Raw genomic sequence first — 17,635 nt, forward strand, 5'->3', positions numbered from 1 at the left:
TCTTCACAGCAGCTTCCGAGGCCAGGAGTAGTATCATCCCTGTCTCAGAGAGGGCGAAATGGGGCACAGAGAGGCCAGGTAACTTGCCTGCGGCCACACAGCTGGTGAGCGGTGAGTCGGCGCAAGCCCAAGCACAAGGGCTTGAGAGGCATGTTCTTCATGCTCACCTGTCTCCAAACAGTTGATGTTAATAGCAGAAGAGATGAGAGTCACCTTCCAAACCCTCAGTCAGACACATACAGTCATGGGAACACACGCACACACACCGCCCATTCTCTCCTTCACGCTCCCTCTTTTCCCTTCCTCCTTTTCTGCTCTCCTCTCAAGAGGAGCTGCCGCTTGCTGTGTGAGGAGAGGAGACATCAGCTGACCTCTCAGAGCCTGTCACATTGCTCATCGCCTGTAGTCCGTGAGTCTCCCTGTTTCACTGATGTCTTTTTGTTTTTTCTTTTTTTTTAAAACTTATCTTTATTGTTGAATGTATTACAGATGTTCCTCATTTTCCCCCCATAGACCCCTTCCTCCCCAGTCCCGCCCCCTCCCGCCTTTCCCCACACTGTTGTCTGTGTCCATTGGTTATGCACATAAGTTCTTTGGTTTATTTTTTCCCACCCCCCAACCCCCTTCCCTTTGAGGTTTGTCAGTCTAGCAACCAATTTGTACTTTTTGTACTTCTTTTTTTTTTTAATCCTCACTCGAGGACATTTTTCCATTTTTTGTTCAGATAGAGTGGGAAGGAGAGAGAGAGAGAGAAACATCGACGTGAAAGGGACACATGGAGTGGCTGCCTCCCACACGACCCAACGAGGGCCGGGGACAAACTGCAACCAAGGTACGTGCCCGAACCCGGGTCTCTCTGGACCACAGGCCGATGCTCTAACCGCTGAGCCAAACCAGCCAGGGCAATTTTTACTTCTTAATCCCTTCACCTTTTTCACCCATTCCCCCAACCCCCCTCCCATCTGGCAACCAACAAAATGTTCTCTGTATCTATGAGAATGTTTCTGTTCTGCCTGTTCATTTTGTTTGTAGATTCAGTTGTCAATAGATATGTATTCATTGCCATTTTGTTTGTTCATATTTTTTATCCTTTTCTTCAAGAGGACCCTTCAGGCCCTGGCTGGTTTGGCTCAGCGGTTAGAGCGTCGGCCTGCGATCCAGAGAGACCCGGGTTCGGTTCCCGCTAAGGGCACGTACCTCGGTTGCAGTTTGTCCCCGGCCCTGGTTGGGTCGTGCGGGTGGCAGCCACTCGACGTGTCCCTTTCATGTCGATGTTTCTCTCTCTCTCTCTTCCTCCCTCTCTATCTAAACAAACAAAAACAAAAAAACAAAGCAAAAACAACAACAAAAAAGAAGACCCTTCAGCATTTCATATAATAATGGTTTGGTGGTGATGAACTCCTTTAGCTTTTTCTTGTGTGGGAAAGTCTTTATATGTCCATCGATTCTAAATGACAGCTTTGCAGGATAGAGTAATCTTTGTTGTAGGTTCTTGCTTTTCATCACTCTGAATATTTCTTGCCACTCACTCCTGGCCTGCAAAGTTTCTTTTGAGAAATCAGCTGACAGTCTTATGGGGGCTCCCTTGTAGGTAACTAACTGCTTTTCTCTTGCTGCTTTTAAGATTCTCTCTTTGTCTTGAACCTTTTGCATTTTGATGATGTGTCTTGGTGTGGGCCTCTTGGGGTTCATCTTGTTTTGGACTCTCTGTGTTTCCTGGACTTGTATGTCTGTTTCCTTCACCAAGTTAGGGAACTTTTCTGCCATAATTTTACAAATAGGTTTTCGATTTTTTGTTCTCTCTCTTCTCCTTCTGGCACCCCCAAGATGCGAATGTTGGCATGCTTGAAGTTGTCCCAGTGGCTCCTTACACTATCCTCATTGTTTTGGATCCTTTTTTCTTTGTGCTGTTCTGATTGGGTGTTTTTTGCTTCCTTATATTCCAAATCAATGGTTTGCTTCTTGGCTTTTCCTATTCTACTATTGAATCTGTGTAAATTATTCTTTATTTCAGTTTGTGCCTCCTTCATTTCTGACTGTGCATCCTTCATTTCTGACTGGTCATTTTTTATGCTCTTGAGGCCCTCACTAAGTTCATTAAGGTTCTCACTAAGTTCATCGAGCATCCTTATAAGCAGTGTTTCGAACTCAGCGTCTGTTAAGTTTTTTATCTTCATTTCGCTTAGTTCTTTTCCTGGAGTTTTGTTCTGTTCTTTCATTTGGAACCTGTTTCTTTGTCTCCTCATTTTGGCTGCCTCCTGTGTTTGTTTCTACGTATTACTTAATGAGAAGTACGGGGCTAGCTGAGACCAGATGCTGCTTGTTTGAAAGAATTTAGGAAAACCTGAAGCAGGATCCAAGACAGGCCAATCCTATGGTAAAGCAAGTGGCAACAGCTTGGGTGGGCCTGAAAGTTGGGTGGGGCGGGGCCTCAGGGAATCACCAGGGTGGGGCTACCAGTGTGAGCCAAGTTGCTGGAGTCCCAGATATGGCAGCATCTGCCGCCCCTGGGAAGGGCTCACCAAAGGAACAAAGGCTTCTGACAGCACGTTTGTCCCGGAGAAAGCCCCCTCTCCAGCCCTCGCTCCAGTGCCAAACAGCTCAGTTCTTTCCTGTGTGTCTCTGGTGCTCCTTGAGCTGCTTCCCCTCTGAGCTGCTTCCCCTCTGAGCTTAGAGGGAGCAAGTTTGAGTAAGTCCTAAATTCGTGTGTGGGCCCTTTAAGAGGAGCTGCCTGGGGCTCCAGCAGCCACAGCCTCCCTGAGCCTCAGTTCCCACTGGTTTTTCCAGCCAGAAGTGATGGGGATTCTCTTCCCTGGAACCCTGAGCGGGGCACCTGGTGTGGGATGGGGACCCCTCAGTCCTCATGGAGGACCTTGCCAGCCCAGGTGTCCTCCTGATTTTTATCCCACACACGTGGGTGTGGGGTCAGCCCGTCCCCTCCGCCCTCCTACCAGTCTCGATGTGGCTGCTGCTTTAATTCTGTAGTTGTAGGACTTCCATTCAGCTTGATGTTAGGGGGTTCTGAATGATGGTTGTTCTGTAGTTTAGTTGTAACTTTGATGTGGTTGTGGGAGGACACGGTACCACATTTACTTACGCCACCATCTTGACTGGAAGTCCTTTAGTTTTTTTTCTTTATTGATTTTAGAAAGAGAGGAAGGGAGAGGGAGAGAGAGAGAAACATCGATGAGAGAGAACATCAATTGGCTGCCTCCTGCATGCCCCCCCTGGGGATTTGGCCCACAACCTGGGCATGTGCCCTGACTGGGAATCGAACCGGCGACCTCTTGATGCATGGGTCAACGCTCAATCACTGAGCCACAGCAGTTGGACCATTGCCATCTTTTTAGTTAACAGTCAGCCCTCAGACCCCAGAGAAAAGGAATTTCACCTTTTGGCAAAGGCATCCGGTCCGCACTTGCAGCCTCAGGACAGGTGGGGTGATGGGCTGGGCATTCTACAAGCTGTGCCAAGGTGCCCTGCACTGGGAGACCTGCACCAAGGCCCAGACAGCTGCACTCGGCTTGCCTGCAGCCCCTCCCCCCATAAAGCGGCTGCCACAGCGGAGGCTTTTCCCAAAGATGCAGGTGCGGTGTCCAGCCTCAGCTGTCTTCAGGGAACTGGGTGCCTTTACTTCCCACCACACCCTAACCATCCCCTGACAAACTCATTCTGTCTCTCTTCAGGCATCTGGTTCCCTGTCCCGCCCCTTCCTGGTGCATAAGTATAGTGATGTTGAGGAATTAGAATATACTACCTGGGGTGAAGTAATTGGTACAGATAACTGCCCTGTAGAGAAAATGGTATTATAAAGTGGTCTCTCTGGTTACCTATCCTTTCATTAAATAGTAGGCACCATGGAGTGAGCTGAACCTGCAGAAGAGAGAGGGACTGGTTTGTGGTTCGAGATGCAGACAGTGGAGTGGAGGAGTCCCTTGTCCTATAAGCGGCCCTGTGGGTGGTCAGGTGAGTCGCAGAGGTGCCAACCATGCTGCTGAGTGAGAGACTCTGCATCAGTCTCTCTTCTTGTCCGCGTTGGGTATCATTCTCTTTTCGGTCTTGCTGGACCTTACTTTGGACTCTGGGACACACTCCTTCCCCCTTCCCTCACTAAAGCCTAGCGTGACCCCCGCCCCATCTTCTAGGTGGTCTGTTTTGTAGCTAACAGCACTCTCCCTGCCGCTTTGAGTTCAGGACATATGAATTGGTTTGTAAAATAGACCTGGCGGCTGCTGGCTGCTCGCGGTGTCCATTCAGGGCTGTGTGGCAGTTGGAGGCCTTTAAACTCTGAGTGGTGAGTGTGTTTGGTCATTCTGGACACTGGACGGAGTCTCAGTAACATGAGTCCGATTTCTGTATGGTTCTGGTGAAACAGAACATCCTCATTCGTGGGTACCAGCCTTCTGCTCTCCATCTGCTGGTACATGTGACTGTCAGCCCAGAACGGGGAGGACTGCAGGCCACGCAATAGCTGGAGGGGCACGTGCAGGCTCGGGGCGGACAGGATGTGCGGAACTGGTGTGGCCCACACCTCTGGGGGGGGGGGGTGCACGCGGGGTGGGGTGCTGATGGGATACCTCTATTGTAGGACTAGCAAAGCCTCTTCCCCTTGTCAAGTGGATGGCATCTGTGACCACCGTCTAGGGCTTTCTAGGAACCAGGCAGCGAGTAAAGAAAACCAATCCATTGGCCCAAATGATACTCCGTTGCCCTCAGCCCTGTCCTTCTTCATGTGGGTTTACGGAACCTGGTGCCCCTTGGCTAATAGTGGCAGGTGCCCTAGGAGAGAGGTGGTGCCGTCTGTGTTCATGCTGTCTGGAAAACAGTGTGCCTTCAAGAACTGGGGTGCCCATTCTTGTTTTCCCTTTGACTGTAATCCTGACAATTGGCCAGTTTGGTCAGGGTCTTGTTCTACTTCCCTGCCTGGATACAGTGAGCATGAGTGAATCCTGGATGATTGTTTTTAAAAGCAGTTTCCAATGGACACAGATTTGTTAAATGTTAATGTTAATTGAGACTTTATAGTCTCTATAATAATGGGGTGCAGGAGCTGGGGACAGATGGCAGTGCAGTGGTGGGATCCTTGGTGGAACGGCATTTCGTGGGCAGGGTGTGAAGTCAGTGAGCTTGGGCTTGAGTCCCAGCTCTGCTCTGCTACGTGACCTTGGGCTGGTCACTCAACCTCAGTGTGATTATCTTTGAAATGGGGGGAGACAACACCAGCCTCACAAGGTTCCTGTGTTTTTCAAATGAGGTAATAAATTTAAAAAGGCACTGTAAATTACGGAGCACTCTACAAATGGGAGTTGTTGCTACTGTTATTCCTGTCGTTCAGCCAGACACACTGCCGCTGGTAAAATAAACTGGTGTAAGTATTGGCTTTGTCATTCTTATGGAAAACTCTTTCCTGGGCTGGGCTGGTCTCCCTGACTGTGGCTTCCTTGTGGAGCCAGGCTTGAGCAGAAGCAGGGAGCGGAACGAGGGAGATGCAGGTGGGACTGGGTGAGTGAGCACACTATGGTGCCTGCTTTTTTATTTCACATTTTAATCAACCGTTTGCGGGGTGTTCTCTGCTCTGGGGCTGGGATGGGAGTGGGGGAGGGGAGGGGGGAGGGGCCTCGCCTCTCCCGGAGCTCACCACCTCCAGGGGAATTCTGTCCTCACGGGAGCCTGAGAGGAACTGGTAGAGCCAGAGTGGACAGGGCAAAGTCTAGGAAGGAGGTATGTACCTCGGGATGCCTGAGGATGTCGGCCTGCCTTTCCATAGCTGATTCTCTCTGACTGGGAGAAACATCTCCAGACACTGGACCATGGTGGCCGTTTGGGCAGGAGAGATGTGGCTCACCTGTCTCTGCTGGTGTCAGGAGGGGCGTTGCTTTCCTGCATTGAGCCGGTATAGCTCAGCAGGTGCTCAGAGGGGCAGATGCTCCTGTGTTTTAGAAAGAAATGTGAGCAGCCCGGTCCCCTCTTCCCTCGAGGGCCTGGGCACGCTGATCCCTGTGCCCTGGCTGCTTGGGCCACACAGCCTATCCGGGCTGCTGAGTGAACCGGGCCAGAGAGGAGGCTGTAGTCATGCGAGCAGAGCGGCCTGTCCCTGCTGGGCAGGAAACCTAGAGTGATGAATGGGGCCGGATGAAGTCATCCTGCTCCTCCAATCAGGCAGCGCGGAGAGAGCCAGGGGCCTCTGCAGAGCCGCCGGCTGCTCTCTGCTCTCATGTGTCTTTAGAAGGAGGCCTGAGTCTCGGAGCAGAGCGGGGGTTGTGCGCGCGCCCGCGGCTCCTGTGTAGGCCTCAGTCAGTCTGAATGTTACTGCAAGGTGAGTGGCTTCACGGGGCGATTCTCCTCCTCCGCCCTCCACTGTGCGGCTGGGCTGCGGCTTTGGGCGCAGCACCTCTTCCAGAGCAGCTCCGCCCCCACCTGCGTGCTGCACCTTCTCCCGGGGGCGCGCACACCTGCCCTCACCCGCCCTCAGCCGCCCCTTCCCGCCGCCCTCCGCACTTGCTCAGTTGGCCTCTCCCACATGCTCCCCTCTTCCTGACCCGTGGGGATCCGCCAGCTGGGTGATGGGAGGGTGGGGCCTCCACCTCTGTGCCTCTCTCCCAGCAGGGGGCGCCCTGTGGAGCCCCACTCTTGACTCCTGGGAAGAAGTACAGGCAAGGGGAGGTGCCCCCGGACTCAGCCTGATATGGGCATCTGTGGGAACACTGGCAAGCCCCCCAACTTTCTGGGGACCCCCCAAGGCTCTTTTCTCTCCCCCAAACAGAGGAGGTCCCAGGGGGACAGAGTAGAAATAAGGCTCTTATTCTGCCTGGCCTTCCAGAGGGGTGGTCTGCTCTTTCTGGTGGATGTTTGTGACTCTGCCTTTTCTCTCTGGATGGTGCCACTGCCCCGTAGGCCAAGCCGCGGTCATGGAGCCGGCCGACATGGCGACAGCAAAGGTAGGATGGAAATGCTGCCGGCCGCACTGTGCGTAAGTGGCTTCGCTGGGCACTTCTGCCTTTGGTTCACTTTTCTCCCCCGTCTCCCTCGGCCCCCACTCCTGAGCCTCCAGGGCTGGGTCAGAGCACAGGGGAGTGGAGCGAGAGGGAGGAAGGGCTGGTCCCACCCAGCGCGGAACTTCGCGAGCCGGTGTCTGAGTGGGTGTGTGTGGGGCCGTCCGTTGTCTGGCAGACACACGTGTCTGTCCTGCTCTTTAGCTTGGCCTTGTTTCTCATTCTCTGTATCCTGTCTCTTTAGTCACCCTCCCCTCTGATTACTCTCCCCTCTGCCCCTGCCCCGCACTGGGGTGTGTTCTGAATCTAGTCCTGCCTTCTCCACACTTTCTTCGCACCTTGTGTGTGACTCTCTGCCCTCCGCTGTATACGGACGGGTGGGGTCCGTGTGGCTGGACGGCCTTTCGTCCAGCAGCAGGTGCGGCCTTGGGTTTGCAGGAGTTGGTCTCTGGGTGGCAGGTGCTGCTCTTGTTCCCTCCCACTGCTCACGATGCCCCGCAGAGGTCTGGGCACCTCTGGGGAATGGTACTAGGGTGCTGTGTTGTGTGGGCCCCACAGGCGCGCTAGAGGGCGTTCCTGAGCCAGATTTCTAATCTCTCCTGAATCCTGCTTGCAATTTGCAATTTGTTTTTCTATGCTTTTTCCAAACAAGGAACTTGAGCCACTGGGAGTGGGAGGGGGATGGAAGGGTGCCATGTGTGTAAGCCCCAACCACAGCCGCGTGCAGGGAGCGCCGCACGGTCCTTCGGAATAGCTCAGCCCTGTTTGGTGCCTCCCTTCGGGGCCAGGTGGCTGGGTCTCCTTTCTCTCAGAGACAGAAGACCGGATGAGGCGCAGACTTCTGGAGCAGGTTGGGTATTCTGTCTGGAGGAGGAGATGAGGTAGGAGGCCGAAGGAGCAGCTATGCTGAGAGGAGTAATATGTTACAGTGGTTAGGACACGTCTCTGGGAATCACAGAACTGGATTCTTGGCTCCTTTGTCCTACTCCCACATGCTGTGTTATCTGATCCAAGTTACTTAACCTCTCTGGGCTTTTACCTCCTGTTCTGCACACTGGTGAAAATTACATGCATCTGTTGTTTTAAATAGCTTAGATCTGTCAAATTTGCAGAAAGGACCCAGGGAGAGAAAAAACAAGAGAACAGGCCTCCCTGGATGCCTAGATACCCCGACTCACTCTCTCACCCCTGCCTTGGCCCCCCGTCCCCTCTCTTTCCTCTCCTTCAGCAAACGTATGAATACCCACTCCGAGGATGTCCAGTGCCAGGTGCTGTGTCCCTTGGCAGGGCACAGAGGCAGCCACAGGAGCAGACATCTGCAGCTGTGTTCGGACCCGAAACAGTTGCTCCAGGTGCCGTCCAGCTGCAGTGCTGCTATTTGTGATGTCCAGGGGCCCTCACGAGGCCTCCTCACCTCTTACCACCTGCTGCTCCCCAGCGCTGAAGGTGCAGGTGCTTTGGGGTCAACCAGCTGGCGCTCCAGGGCGGGCGGTGGTTAGCTCTGGGTAAGGGGGGGACTGGGGAGCTGCTCTGACGTCAGTGTGGACGTGTGTGTGCTTGTATCACATATGGGGTAGGAACAGACAGCTTCATTTTTCTCGGCCCTTGCCACCCTCAGTCCAGGCCGCAGATGGTCCAAGCAGGGTGGAAGCACACCTAGGAGCTGGACATACCCCAGTCTAGCACTTGCTCTCAGGACCTGACCAGAGCGTGAATCTGATTGGTCACAGAAGCAGCCGCCCTATGACCTCAGCACTGGACGACTTTTTCTTTGACCTTCTCTAGCTCAGACCCTTTGGAGGGACTTAGTCCAGGTGTTTTCAGTCTGGGCCCCTGAACCACTTAGGTCCTGGATGGACTTTAGGACAAGGTCCACGAGCAGAGTTATATGTCTGTGCATTTTTCCGCGAAGCGTGTCCGTGGCTCTCATTAGATCTCCTTCAGGTGACTAAGACGCCCCCATAAAGAACCTGCTGGCACCCTGGCTGGTGTGGCTCCCATGTGCCCAAATGTTTGTTTCTCTCTCAACACACATGCGCGCACACACACACACACACGCGCGCGCGCACACACACATGCACACACATGCACGCCTGCACACACATGCACGTCCGCACACACGCGTGCATACACATGCGCACACACACGCGCATACACACGTGCACACATCTATATATAAAAGAACCCGTTTGCGTTCGGCAGACCGGGTTCCAGGAGAACCTGTGTCATCTGTGTCATGGCTGATGGACCGACTGACAAGGTGCAGGAGCAGTGGGACTGGACTGCTGAGGAGAAGCCTCGTGGTGACTCAGTGGCCGGTCACTGACGTACGACTTGGGTATTACTTTTTAATGTCTAGATACATGTGAATGCATCCCCCTACCTCAGCCTTTCCCCTCTGTTCCTGAGGCACTGTTCCCATAATTTCTTTTCAACCCCAGTGAATCTAGTCCAGGGGCAAGAACAAAACAGCTTTTGGTCAGAGGTCTGGTCACTCTGGGTGACTACGCTGCCTGTTCAGACCGTGTTCGGGTCCTGGAGCAGGGCTGTTGGAAGTGACTTCACCTCCTGGAGTCGAGCTCTGGAGACTGCTTCTCTGTGCGACACATTCTTTGTGAGGTTGCAGCTTCAGACTCAGTCCGTCGGATGTCCTGGCAGGACTGTATTCAGAAATGTAGATGGTAAATTATGTCCTGAGGGTTTCCCTTTGACCTTTGAGAAGGAGGTTGATGGCCTGCATTAATCCCCGCGTTCAGCAGGTGTCTACTAAACCCGCTCACATGGCCGCAGAGCGTCCACCACCCAGGTTTCCGTGGAGAGCTCTCGGTCACTGCTGGCAGTTGCCCCTGGGGTCCTGGGGGAGGCCAGTGAGTAAACGAACAATGGTGGCCCCAGGTGATAAGGGTCGTGGAAGGTGAAGTCATCAGGAAGCACGGAAGACCTGACGCTGCCTGGACAGGCAGGAGGGCCTGCTAGAGGACATGACGTTTGGTGGGAAAACCGAGCGTGGGTGGGCGTCTATCGGGTGGACAGAGAAGAGAGGTGATCTAGTTAAGATTTGGAGTTGGACATGTCTGGGTTCAAATGTCGGCACTGTCACGTCTTGGGGTTGACTTGCGCGAGTTACCTTGGCATTTCCTGGTCTGTTTCCTCACTTGTAAATGGGGGTGATACTGTCGACCCTCTGGGGTTGTTGTGATGACGAATGAGAGAACCTAGGCAACCATGCTTGGCACCCCACAGATGTTCACTGAATGGAGCTGGCAGGACAGGGGCCAGCACGGTCTTAGCAAAGCCCAGGTCACCACGGAGTGGGCACGGCTTCCGAGTACTATGCACACAGAGCTGGGAGGCCGGTGACGAAACGGGAGACCCAGGCAGCGGTGGACGTACCGTGACGGCCTTAGACAGCACTGCGGGTCTGCAGAAGGATTTTTTTTTTTTTAATCCTCACCTGAGGACATTTTCCCATTTTTTGTTCAGGTAGAGTGGGAGGGAGAGAGAGGAACAGGGAGAGAGAGAGAGAAACATCGATGTGAAAGGAACACATCAAGTGGCTGCCACCCGCACGACCGACCAGGGCTGGGGACAAACTGCAACCGAGGTACATGCTCTTAGCGGGAACCGAACCCGGGTCTCTCTGGACCGCAGGCCGATGCTCTAACCGCTGAGCCAAACCGGCCAAGGCCTGCAGAAGGATTTTAACATGTCAGAAAAAGCACCCCTGAAAAAAGTAGAGAGTGGAGGTCTGTGGATACTGGTTGGGAGTCCTTTTTTTTTTTTTTTTTAAATCCTTACCTGAGGACATTTTTTGATATTTTGTTCAGATAGAGTTGGAGGGAGAGAGAGAGAGAGAAACATCGACATGAAAGGGACACATCGAGTGGTTGCCACCTGCATGACCCAACCAGGGCCGGGGACAAACTGCAACCGAGGTACATGCCCTTAGCGGGATTGGAACCTGGGTCTCTCTGGACCACAGGTCGACGCTCTAACCGCTGAGCCAAACCGGCTAGGGCGGTTGGGAGTACTTTTGAAAAAGTACTCCCTGGTTATGATGTAGGGAAATAGAAAATTTTCTCATTTTGTGCCATATTTGACACTTTATTTTTTTTTACATGTCTACCTTTCCCCACTAGACTGTAAGTTTTTTAAGGACAGAGGTTGTGTGTTTTTGCCTTTTAAACCACAAAACCCTTAGCATCTAGCATAGTCATTGGTAGATAATAGATGCTCAATAAATATTTGGTGAATAAACAAACAAATAGGAGAGGGAATTACAGCTGCAAACCTAGAGATTAGACTTGAAAGGCAGGTAAAAACTGATAGGAAACAAGCTGTAGTTATATTCAGGGAGCTAGAACTGACATCACTTTCTACCTAATTAGACTGGAGGTGGAAGAGGGGTGTAGGGTGATTCCAGGTGTCTGGCTGGGTGACTGGCAGTGGGTGGTGCCATTTACCGAGCCGGGCACAGGAGGTCAGAGCCAGAGGGCAAGCGGAGGGCGATGAGGAGCTCCGTGTGTTTGTGCAGCTCCGAGGGCCCGTGAGGCATTGAGGTAAAGGGTCCAGGAGCAGTGGGAAATGCGGCTCTGAGGTTGGGAGTCTCGGTAGTAGTTGTACATGTATGTTTGGGGAGCAGGCATGTCTCCAACACGCTGTTAACACAGTTGAGACTAGATTAGGTCATCACAGGAAAAATAGTAGCTGGGTGTGGGGACAGGTGTTAAGTAGATGTATTGTGGTGACACTGTCACAATGTACAGTGGACCATTAGTGTGTGTGTGAGCGGTGTCGACACGACCCCTCCACCCTGACCCTCACCCCGCACAGCTGGGGATCTGCTGGAAGCCTCCCAGTAAAGTCATTTGACACATTTTTGTATGTCATATATGTTATATATTGGATTCTTACAATAAAGTAAACTAGAGAAAAAAATGATACTAAAAATCATAAGGAAAATACATTTATGGTACTGTACCTATTTATTGAAAAAATGTGCAGTTTAAACCAGTGTTGTCAAGGGTCAACTGTGTGTGTGTGTGTATAATCACTATGCTGTACTCCTAAACTAATATAATGTTATATATGTCAATTATATCTCAACTGAAAAATAAAATACTAGTTCAGAAACCCCTGCGCCCCACATGGCCACCCCGTGACAAGCGAGCGGAGCGGCGGGTGCCGCCCAGCGGTTCAGCGGCCTGGGCTGACCTTGGAGGGGAAGCCGAGGTCACAGAACTGAGAAGACCTTCTCCAGCAGAATCTGAGTGCGTGCATTTTGCAGAGAAATTAGAAAAAGTGGATCAACTGGGATAGAATTGCCAGATATTTATTTTACCTATAAAAGATCAAAAACAAAACTAAAATATAAAATTACGGCCACCATTTAGTTACATTTAAAGAATATTTAAACACAAAGTTTAAAAGAACATGTTATCAAAAATTAAAAATTCAGGTTGTTTAGCTTTTGAAACGTACCAGGTTGCCCTCATTTTCCCGACTGCTCAGAGATGCACCTAAAACCTTCCTCATGGTTCGCACCAGCACCTGGGCACCCTGACTCCTCAAAGGCAGCCGGTCGCTTAGTATGAAAGAATTTACTCAGTAAAGACAGGTGGTACCTGAGCTCAGGTTGGCTCATGATTATGTTGGTTTCATGATGTGTGTTGTGATGCTAAGAGAATACGGTGGTGGGGCCCCGCCGGTGTGGCTCCGTGGTTGAGCATCGACCCATGTACCAGAGGTCGCCGGTTCAATTCCCAGTCAGGGCACATGCCCAGGCTGTGGGTCCAGTCTCCAGTGGGGGGCATGCAGGAGGCAGCCAATCGATGTTCTCTCATCCATGTTTCTGTTTCTCTCTCTCTCCTTCTCTCTATAAAATCAATGAAGAAAAACTATATTTTTTGAAAGAGAATACAGTGGGTACAGGAGTCTGGGGTATCTTGAGCATTTCCCCCAACCTTCAGGTGCTGATGAGAAGCCGTCCAGGTGGTGGGCAGTTAGCCTGCAAGCCCACCGGACCGATGCGGCCGCTCTTCCTCGTGGGCACGGGAAGTTCTGCCTCCATAAAGGGTGACACATACTGGGTCCTTTTCTGGCTAACTCTTCCGTGCGAAGACCAGAATAATAAAAATGAATGACCACAGGCAGACTTAGTATAGGCTGGCTGAGGGTGTTCACCAGTACTCGTTACTTGATTGAAAAATTGGCACAATGATTACAAACCCGTGTTCATTCTGGAATGCAGACGCACGCAGATGACCTGTGCCTCTCTTACAGAACTTACTGCCTTCAATTTTATGTTAACATTGTTTAGTCCAACTGAGTAATGCCCAGATCTTACTGTTCTTACTACATTATTAGCTTCCATAGACCAAGGAGGATATTGGATGTGTTATTGAAATATCATGATTTGCATGGTGCATGAACACATTGGGCACTCGATAAGGATAGTGATTGCTGGACAAGTAAATAGCTGATCGATCTAACAGCAATCTCACCCAATAAAATTACAAAAATATCCCCAACAAAATAGGAAAATTATTCAGGTGAAGCAGACAAAGTAGATCAGGACACAGAGAAAGGGGGCCTGTTCGTGCCGTAGAGAGAGGAGGTCTGTGGACGCTGGCTGGGAATAATCCCAGTAATGGCTGATACTGGGGACGTGCTCCATGCCCTGTCGTGTGTTGTGCCATTAACTCCCAGCAGTCTCCTGAGTTGTCCTTGCCTCCTTTTACAGATGTGCGGGGCTCAGAGACATGCAGTGGCTTGCTCGAGGTTACACAGCTGTTAAGTATGGACTTGAACTCCAGTCTAATTTCAGGAACCCTGTGCTGGGCCACAGCCCCTCTGGGACTGCTGTCAGGCCCTGGCTTTTAAGAAGGCAGCATTTCTAGCCTCATGCTAGCGAGCCGCTTCCCTGCCAGGACAGGTCCCGCCGAGCCCTTGGCCAGGAGCTCGCTGTGAGCAGGAGTTACCGCCCCTTCACCTGCTTGCTGCTGGTGGTTTTTCTGTGGACTTAGTCGGGAGAGAAGCCTCCCCTTGGTGGGCGGGCAGTGAGCAGCTGGCTGTCCTGGTTGCAGTGCTTTCTCCCTGAGAGGACCTGGGTCCCCAGCACCATCAGCCACCCCGACTTTCTCCTGAGAGGAAAACAGGACAGTGGGGGGTCATTAGAAGTCTGCCTAGTTTCTTCTGTTCTGCATGTAACTAGAATGAGTGAACTCAGTCCACGTGCGCTCTCCAGGTTGTGGGGATGCTCTGAGGGGCCACCCTCTGTCTGGAAGCTGAGGGAGCTGTGACCCGTGAGCCCAGGCTGGCTGAGGAAGGAGACAGCAGGTGGACGGCACTGAGCAGGCCCATTTAGGAAGCGGGGTGGTTCTGAAGGAGGGAGGCCCAGGGTGTCTTCCTGGGTCTCCACTCCAGCACGGCAGGGCTGGGGAACGCTTGCCTGATGTCCAGAGAGAGAGCCGGCCTGGCCTCGGTGCTGAGGCGAGCAGGAGGTCCTCCGGGGCTGCTGGCAAGGACAGGGCCCCAGGCTGAGGACCGGGAGGGCTTCGGGCACCAGCCCAGGGCTTCTCCTTCCAGCGTGTCCTCTCTCTCCAACTCCGCTCACCCTGGGCTAGCAGCCCTCGCTCCTAGTTGGGCCCCAGTGTCTCCTCAGTGGCAGGTGGGTGGGTGAGGCCTCCCCTGTCTGCTGAGAGATCACCCCCGTAATGCATGGACCACTTTCAAGTCTAGAGAGCGGGTGCAGGCCCTGGCCACCGCCTGCTGTGGGTAAAATGACTGGGAGTGGGCTGGAGCCTCCGGAGCTTGGCTTTGATCTTTCTCTCTTGTGGGTTGCCTGAGGGAACATTCTGGATTAGCAGATTGTGAAGGAGGGGCAAAGAAGGATGGGGGCGGTAAATCTGCCTTTTTTTTTTTTTTTAACTCCAGCACCCTAAGTAAATCCCTGGGGTCACAGAGGCAGAAAGAAGCAGTATTGAAATGAACAGACTCCCGCCAGCCTGCTTTCCACACCAGCCAGTCAACTCTGCTGCCTATAGCCTCTGCCCTGCCCCTGCCCCGCCCCTCCCCTCCACTCCCCTCCCTCTGCTCCCCTCCCCTCCTGCTCCCCTCCCTCTGCTCCCCTCCCCTCCCCTCCCCTCCCCTCTGCTCCCCTCTGCTCCCCTCCCCTCTGCTTCCCTCCCCTCCCTCTGCTCCCCTCCCTCTGCTCCCCTCCCTCTGCTCCCCTCCCCTCCTGCTCCCCTCCCTCTGCTCCCCTCCCCTCCCCTCCCCTCCTGCTCCCCTCTCCTCTGCTCCCCTCCCCTCCCTCTGCTCCCCTCCCCTCCCTCTGCTCCCCTCCGCTCCCCTCCCCTCCCCTCTGCTCCCCTCCCCTCTGCTCCCCTCCCCTCCCTCTGCTCCCCTCCCGCTGCTCCCCTCCCCTCCTGCTCCCCTCCCTCTGCTCCCCTCCCCTCCCCTCCGCTCCCCTCCCCTCCCTCTGCTCCCCTCCGCTCCCCTCCCCTCTGCTCCCCTCCCTCTGCTCCCCTCCCTCTGCTCCCCTCCCCTCCTGCTCCCCTCCCTCTGCTCCCCTCCCCTCTGCTCCCCTCCCCTCCCTCTGCTCCCCTCCCCTCCCTCTGCTCCCCTCCCCTCCCTCTGCTCCCCTCCCCTCTGCTCCCCTCCCCTCCCTCTGCTCCCCTCCCCTCCCTCTGCTCCCCTCCCTCTGCTCCCCTCCCCTCCCTCTGCTCCCCTCCCCTCCCTCTGCTCACCTCCCCTCTGCTCCCCTCCCCTCCCTCTGCTCCCCTCCCCTCCCTCTGCTCCCCTCCCTCTGCTCCCCTCCCCTCCCTCTGCTCCCCTCCCCTCCCTCTGCTCCCCTCCCCTCCCCCCTCTTTCTTCCCTTTCCACTCCCTCCCTTGCCCCCCTTCCCTCCCAGTAGTGGACCTTGGGGCTGGAGGACAGGGGTGTGCAGGGGTCCCTAAGGTAGGGATGGGCTGGGGGTGCAGGAGAGGCTCCCAGCTGGTAGCTGACACAAATGAACAGACTGGAAAGCAAAGCCAATGCCTGCAGCCCACTCTGTCACCCCAGAGCCCATGACTAATAGTGGCAGAGGGTGGGGAGAGACTGAGGGGAGGGAGAGACAGGGAAGTGTTGGGGCACCTGGTCGGTAGCAGCTCTGGCCATCTGCTGCCCCTCACACAGGCTCTATTGACCACAGTTGGGAATTCGGAAGAGGATTCTGGCTGCAGGACGAAGAAGAGGCTTGTTGTTAAAATGGAGTGTTTAGGAGGCTGCTTCCTCCCCTGCTGCTCCTCTCTAGCTCCTGACCTCCAAAAGGCTGCTTAAATATAACACTCTCCGCCCAGTGACTCCCCTGCCTGAGCAGGGAGCTGCGATTCCCCAGCGTGACTGCAGCACTGATCTGGCCCAGTTTGCCAGCCCGGAGGCCTGCAGCCCTGCCTGTCCTGCAGCTGGTGCTCAGAGCAGGGTGCTCTCGGGAGCAGGGGGCTCTCAGGAGCAGGGCGGAGGGAGCAGGGTGCTGTCGGGAGCAGGGGGCTCTCAGGAGCAGGGCGGAGGGAGCAGGGTGCTGTCAGGAGCAGGGTGCTGTCGGGAGCAGGGGGCTCTCAGGAGCAGGGCGGAGGAAGCAGGGTGCTGTCAGGAGCAGGGTGCTGTCGGGAGCAGGGTGCTGTCGGGAGCAGGGGGCTCTCAGGAGCAGGGCGGAGGGAGCAGGGTGCTGTCGGGAGCAGGGTGCTGTCGGGAGCAGGGTGCTGTCGGGAGCAGGGGGCTCTCAGGAGCAGGGCGGAGGAAGCAGGGTGCTGTCAGGAGCAGGGTGCTGTCGGGAGCAGGGGGCTCTCAGGAGCAGGGCGGAGGAAGCAGGGTGCTGTCAGGAGCAGGGTGCTGTCGGGAGCAGGGAGCTGTCGGGAGCAGGGGGCTCTCAGGAGCAGGGCGGAGGGAGCAGGGTGCTGTCGGGAGCAGGGTGCTGTCGGGAGCAGGGTGCTGTCGGGAGCAGGGGGCTCTCAGGAGCAGGGCGGAGGGAGCAGGGTGCTGTCGGGAGCAGGGGGCTCTCAGGAGCAGGGCGGAGGGAGCAGGGTGCTGTCGGGAGCAGGGTGCTGTCGGGAGCAGGGTGCTGTCGGGAGCAGGGCAGCGGGAGCAGGGTGCTGTCAGGAGCAGGGTGCTGTCGGGAGCAGGGGGCTCTCAGGAGCAGGGCGGAGGAAGCAGGGTGCTGTCAGGAGCAGGGTGCTGTCTGGAGCAGGGCAGAGGGAGCAGGGCGGAGGGAGCAGGGTGCTGTCTGGAGCAGGGCAGAGGGAGCAGGGCAGAGGGAGCAGGGTGCTGTCGGGAGCAGGGGGCTCTCAGGAGCAGGGCGCTGTCGGGAGCAGGGTGCTGTCAGGAGCAGGGCAGAGGGACAGGGTGCTGTCTGGAGCAGGGCAGAGGGAGCAGGACACATGTCCTCTTTCTGTTTTCTGCTCCAGACACATTCCCAGTGACTTCTCAAGGTCATGAGGAGGCTTGAGCTCCTGGTGGTGGAAAGAGCCACTGCTGGGGAGGTGGGAGCCAGGAGGGTGGGATTCTCCATGGGTTCACAGCTTCCAGGCTCCCCTGGGCCTGAACTTGGGTGTCTGCTTAGGAGGCCACAGCAGTTTGCTCTGGTTGAAAGGCCTCTGGCCATT

General features: G+C 54.6%; 1 protein-coding gene across 2 annotated transcripts in view; it reads left to right on the top strand.

Moving 5' to 3' along the window:
- Window positions 1-17,635, top strand: part of GRAMD1B (GRAM domain containing 1B) — a 162,336-nt gene that overhangs the window by 50,843 nt on the left and 93,858 nt on the right. Inside the window, exons 1-2 of one of the 2 annotated variants that reach the window (XM_036276191.1) lie at window positions 6,252-6,316; window positions 6,895-6,938. The exons of the other annotated variant lie outside the window; for it this stretch is intronic. The gene's annotated coding sequence lies outside the window, so the exon portion shown is untranslated. Of the gene's footprint in view, window positions 1-6,251; window positions 6,317-6,894; window positions 6,939-17,635 lie in introns of those variants that run through there. 2 annotated transcript variants of the gene reach the window in all.

Source organism: Molossus molossus, unplaced genomic scaffold, assembly GCF_014108415.1.
Source record: "Molossus molossus isolate mMolMol1 unplaced genomic scaffold, mMolMol1.p scaffold_m16_p_22, whole genome shotgun sequence".
Taxonomy (NCBI): Eukaryota; Metazoa; Chordata; class Mammalia; order Chiroptera; family Molossidae; genus Molossus; species Molossus molossus.